The sequence below is a fragment of the Echinops telfairi genome, unplaced genomic scaffold (genome assembly GCF_000313985.2).
Source record: "Echinops telfairi isolate 266 unplaced genomic scaffold, ASM31398v2 ScPeMD7_7469;HRSCAF=8507_1, whole genome shotgun sequence".
Taxonomy (NCBI): domain Eukaryota; kingdom Metazoa; phylum Chordata; class Mammalia; order Afrosoricida; family Tenrecidae; genus Echinops; species Echinops telfairi.
The window spans coordinates 31325178-31331470 of record NW_022111373.1 but is presented as its reverse complement, the minus strand read 5'-3'; the positions used below and the strand labels follow the sequence as shown (position 1 = coordinate 31331470).

The 6293-nt window shown below is 41.2% G+C and overlaps 1 pseudogene; it reads left to right on the top strand.

Moving 5' to 3' along the window:
- The first annotated feature begins 2705 nt into the window (after positions 1-2705).
- LOC101655668 lies at positions 2706-3222 on the top strand (annotated as a pseudogene).
- Positions 3223-6293: the final 3071 nt, after the last annotated feature.

Genomic DNA, 6293 nt, shown 5'->3' with positions numbered 1-6293 from the left:
CTTTCTTCACCACATTTACTTATTCACCCACTTTGTCTTCAGGGATTGTGGCGGGAAGGTGAGCATCATAGAATGCCAGTTTAATAGAAGAATGTATTCTTGCATTGAGTAACATCTCTTTTGTTGCCAAGAGAAAATGAAAGTATTACTGGAAAGTATGTAAGAGCCCTGGGCTGAAGTTTTATTGATAAATGTGAGGTTATTGCTCCTAGCACCTGTTGTAGTCTCATAGTCATTGAATTGCTATTACTACTCTATAGCTTTGTTTAATAGAAAGCAGAGGGAGCAGCAGTTTTGTTAGTAGAGAAGGGACAAGTCAGAAAGGGAGGGTGAGAATGGTTGCACAATTCAAAGAATGTAATCAGTGTCGTTGAATTACATGTATAGAAACTGTTGAATTGGTATTGTATATTTTCAACAACAAAATTAAAATTAAAAACTATCCTTTGTCTTTTAAGTCAGGACGACATCCTGTCAACGTAAGTTAATTATGATGACCTTTAGGATTTCTGTTTCTAAACAAGATGAAACAATGTTTTGTGGTTTTATTGACCTGGATAGCTATTTCTAATAAGTCTAGCAGTAAGAGCAAACTGAAGATGCCACAAGGGAAGAAATTAAAAACCACAATTATTTTATGTCCAGTTTTGCTATTACTGCAGGTTGTGAGATTGATTTCCTTTTTGCATGCCGAGAACTGAACTAGAAATAAACCTTCCAAGGTGAGCAAAGAAAGGACATTCCACACAACCGTCTGTGTTCCTTGGCGCCCCTTTCATTCCTTATCTGACTGCAAGAGCAGGAGCAGCCTGCTAGGGTGCTGTGTTGTTAGCTACTCCGTCCCTCACGCTCACTGCTGTTGAGTTGATTCTGACCCAAATGAGCCCATAGGACAGAGTCCAACTGCCCCTGTGGCTTTCTGATGCTCCACCTTTTTAATGGAGTAAAACGCCAGGCTGATGTTTTCAAAAGGCTGACCTTGTAGTTAGCAGCCCAATGTGTAACCCACTGTGCCACCACGCTTCCCCATAGCGGCTGTCTAGCTGGCTCTAACTCATGGAGACAGATGGAGACATTGCCCAGTCTGTACCATCTACACATTGGCTGGTATGCTCAGGGTCATTCTCGTGCCCACTGTGTCTTCCAACCTTTAGGGGGCTCAGTCAGCACTATTTTGTGCAATATTCATATTCTGTTGTGACCCATAGGGCTCTTTCATTGGCTAATTTCGGGAAGTAAATCATCAGGACTTTTTTCCTAGTCTGTCTTGCCCATTGTAGTTGCTCCTGAAGGTATTTGAAATACTGTACTGGTGTCATAGCGGAACCCTGGTGACTCAGTGATTAAAGCATTCAGCTGCCAACCCAAAAGTCTATCGTTAGCGCTAACCAGCTGCTCTGTGGGAGAAAGATGAGGAAGTCTGTTTCTGCAAAGATTTACAGCCTTGGAAATCCTATGACAGTTCCACTATGTCCTACAGGGTCACTGTGAATTGAAATTAACCCAAAGGCTGTAAATCTTTGGTAATAGTAATAGCTACTATGACCATAACAGCAGAATGACTGACACGTGGTATACTTAATATTGTTGTTGTTCTTGTTAATTTCTGTTGAACTGACCCTGATTCATGGAGAGCATAAATATTAAAAAAATAAAAACTCACTACCATCAAGTCAAGTCTAACTCAAGGTGACCATGTGGGACAGAGTGGAACTGTCTCAGTGGCCATTTAGACTGTTAATCTTTTGGGGAGTAAAAAGACTCATCTTTATCCCACATAGCAGCTTATGGTTTTCAAACGCTGATCTTGGAGGTTAAAATCCCAACACATAACCCACCAGGGCTCCTAGCCCAGGCTAAACTAGAGCGTTTGTTTAGGCTTCTCTGTACCCTTTCTCCGCTAGGGGTGATTATTCTTCTATTCTCACCTGCATTCTTCTTATGAACTCTTGTCTTAGTCAGGGATGACCAGGGAAACAAATTCATAGACACTTGTATGTGTATAAGAAAGAGCCTTACATACAAGAGCAATTGAATATTGAGAAAGCCCAGTCCAGATCAAGTCCATAAATCCAATATTAGCCCATATGTCTGATACAAATCTCTAAATTCCTCCCCAGACTCATGCAACACATGCAATGATTCTGAATACAGGAAGATCACAGGCCAGTGGGTGGAAAGTCTTGTGGATTCAGTGGTGGTGTAAGCATCTCAGTGCTGGCATGAGTCTCCACGTGGCTCCTCCAGCTCCAGGGCTCTAGTGTTGCTCCATGGACCTTGTCATCAGGAATACCAAGCAGAACATGTATGTCCTGACTCCAGTGAGCTATTTATCTCTGTAGCGCCACCAAATGAGGTCATCAAGCAGCCACCTGATTGACAGGCTAAACTCCACCCCTTCACTCTTTAATAGTCTCAAGTTGGCACCAGATTATGTAACACCACAAATCTTTCAGAAAAGCATCTGAAATTATGGTCTAGGATTAAGATGTCACCTTGGCTCAGAGTATTTGCATTCAAATGAGGACAAAATCCTTAAGGTAAAGCCAGAGCTGGAGTGGTCAAGTCTTCGATGGTCCCTAGACCTTGACTACATAGCACATCATGGGAAAGAATGTTCAGCTGCGTTGACTAGGGAAACAAATTCAGTGACACTCATATAAGTGTAAGAAAGAGCTTTGGTTTTTGGCTCTCTGCAGGGCACCATGGCGGTCGGCAAGAACAAGTGCCTTACAAAAAGTGGCAAAAATGGGGCTAAGAAGAAAGTGGTTGGTCCATTTTCTAAGAAAGATTAGTATGATTTGAAAGCACCAGCTATGTTCAATATAAGAAATATTGGAAAAACACTACTGATCAGGACTCAAGGAACCAAAATTGCATCTGATGGCCTCAAGGGGTGAGATTTTGAAGTGAGCCTTGTTGATCTGCTGAATGATGAAGATGCATTTAGAAAATTCAAGCTAATTACTGAGGACATTCAATAAACTGATTCCAGACAGCATTGAGAAAGAAATAGAAAAGTCTTGCCAATCTGTTTATCCACTCCGTGATGTGTTCATTAGAAAAGTAAAAATGCTGAAGAAACCCAAATTTGAATTGGGAAAACTCATGATGCTTCATAGTAAAGGTTCTGGTACTTCTGGAAAAACTACTGGAAATGAGACAGGTGCTAAAATGGAATGAGTTAATGGGCATAAGCCACCAGTTCAAGAATCTGTTTAAAATTCAGACTTTTAATGGGGACAAATAAATGATCTTATTTTTAAAAGAAAGAGCTGCACATCAAGAAGTAATTGTATATCAAGGAACCAGCCCAGGCCAGGCCAACTCAAATCCATAAGTCTGATATTAGTCCATGTGTTAGTCAGGGTAGACTAGAGAAACCAATCCAGAGAGAGTCATATGTGTATAAGAAAGAGTTTTATATACAAAAGCAATTTAATATTGAGAAAACATCCCAGCTCAGTCCAGATCAAGTCCATGAGTTCCGTATTAGCCCATATGTTCGATACCAGTCTACAAAATCCTCTTTAGACTCACAAAACACATGCAATGATGCTGAATTCAGGAAGTTCACAGGCCACTGGGTGGAAGTCTTGTGGATCCAGTGGGGGTGTAATCTCAGCACTGGCAGGGGTCTCTACATGGCTCTCCATCTCAGGGCACTAGCAAAGCTCCGTGTGTCTTGTCAATTGGAAATCTCTGAGGGAGTGTATGTGTTCCACCTCTAGTGAGCTATTTATCTTCTTAACTGCTCCAAATGAGGTCATCAAACTGTGACCTGATTGATAGACTCAACTCCACCCCTTTTCTCTTAAGTCTCCAATTTAAAACAGATTATGTAACTACCACAGACCATGAGTCCCTCTTCAGACTCACACAGCCACATGCAATGATACAGAATGGAGGATGATCACAGGTCAGTGGGTGCAGTCATGTGGATCAATGGCGGTGGATCTGGCAGGAATCAGGGTCAGCCAGCAGGAAGGTGAAGACAGAGAGAGAAGGGGAGGTTCCCACACCCATAGGGAGGCACCATCAGTCTGTAACCTGATTGACAGGCCACACCCACAGGGTATGGCCACACCCACAGGGAGGCATCATCAGTCTGTAACCTGATTGACAGGTCGAATATCACCCCTACACTTTTATATATCTTCAAGTTGATATGAAATTATCTAACTACCATAGAAAGCATCATGATAATATATCCCTGTCTGTAAAAGAGGCATGAATTTGTAGCAGTAGTAACGCATTTTGCTCAAGAAAATTCTTGCTCTGTAGATATTGGTGTTCCATGCCTTTGTGGATGTCTCTCTTCGGCTTTGCTTTTTGTGTGTGTCTTTGCTTTCCTCCTCGCTTTATTTTCCTCCTATTTTCTATATCTTTTTTTTTTAATTTTCTATATCTTTTTTTCTTGATTGGTCACCATATATTAAAATGCATGTTATTTATATACTTTATCAAATCATTGCATCTTCCTTGTATTTTATAAGGAGTTTTGGTGGCACAGTGGGACAAGATTTGGGCTATTAACAGCAATGTCAGTGGTACAAACCTGCCAGTTGGTCCAAGGGACAAAGCTAAGACTATCTGCTTCCATAAACATTCAGTCTTAGGGACCTTCTATAGGGCTGCTATGAATTGGCATGAACTCGATGGCAGTTGGTTTTCATTTTATATTAAGAGTGACACTCAGCTGCCCCATGGTTACAGGTTAGGGATCTACTATATTTCATATATATTTATTTGTAGTACTTATCACTAAGCTATAATGTTTGTTTATAAAGCAGTCATTTTTTTTAATCTCTCCCAAAAGAAAACAAACTCCCCATGGTCTGTGTCCTAATTGGGTCCACTCTCCAGCCACCCACAAGGCCTTCATTCATTCTTCCCTCTAAAAGTAGTCGCCTTGACTGTTATGGTATCACTCCCTTGCTTTTTAAAATAGCTTGCCACTCAGATGCATCCCTAAACTCTACTATTTAATTTTCTTTTTAAAAAAAAACGTATTTAAAGACCCTTTAAAGACCCCCATATACACACAACTTTTCTTTATAATTTGGTTCTCTAAGAAATTGAGTAGTTTGACTTGGTTTGTAGAACACACCTGTATTTTGCTGACTGCGTTCCCATGTAATGTTCTGTGTTCTACTATCTTCTGTATTTCTATAATTGTTCACAGGCTTCTGGATTTGGTCAGATCCAGGTACACTTTTTGGAAAAGACTCTTTTATACGTTTCATGTAGATGCTATGTGACACCTGATCATCTTTCTCAATGATGTTCAGCCTATGTCCATTATTTCAATAAGACTTGCAAAACACGAATTCACCAAGAGAGTAATAAGAGAGCCTACCAACTGGGAAGACATCTTTAGCAACGACACATTAGACAAAGGCCCTGTTTCTAAAATCTGCAATACTTTGCAAGCTTACAATAAGAAAAAACCTAATTGCCCACTGAGGAGGTGGGGAAAGGACCTGAACAGACGTTTCGCAGGGGCAGAAATCCAAATGGCCAATAAACATATGAGAAAATGTTCCCAATCATTTAGCCATAAGAGAAATGCAAATTAAAGGAACAATGAGATACCACCTAACACCCTCAAAGATAGCCCAATTCAAAAAATCAGAAAGCGACAAGTGTTGGAGGGGCTGTGTTGAGATAGGAACTCTTATCCACTGCTGGTGGACCTGTAGGTATGTACAGCCATTATGGAAATCGATTTGGTGATTTCTAAAACAGATGGAAGTTGAGGTACCATACGACCCAGCAATCCCCCTACTGGGCAAGAAGAGGCAAAAAACAAAACACAGCCAGATATCTGTGCTCCAGTGCTCATCGCAGCACAGTTCACAGTTGCAAGGAGTTGGAAGCAATCTAAATTTCCATCAACAGAAGAATAGATAAATAAACTGTGGTACATACATACAATGGAGTACTATGCATCGCTAAAAAGCAGTGATGAACACATGAAGCATATCGCCACATGGGAAGAACTGGAGGAAATTATGCTAAATGAAGTAAGCCAAGCACAAAAGGACAAGTACAGCATGAGTGCCTGAGGTAAGCTTAAAAAAAAAATGCAAAAGGGTCATGGGGAAAAGTTACTGTATACAAACATTCCTGGGGTGAGGCCCAGGTGGCATGGCAGGGGCCAGACCAAATCCAGGGGTACATATGGTAGCCAGCTAAAAAGGAGAGGGGGAGGGAGATAGAAATGCGTAGCGGGGGAAGAAGGCACTAACCCACCCAAGGGGAGGGTCTTGTTTATATCTCCACAGGGAAAG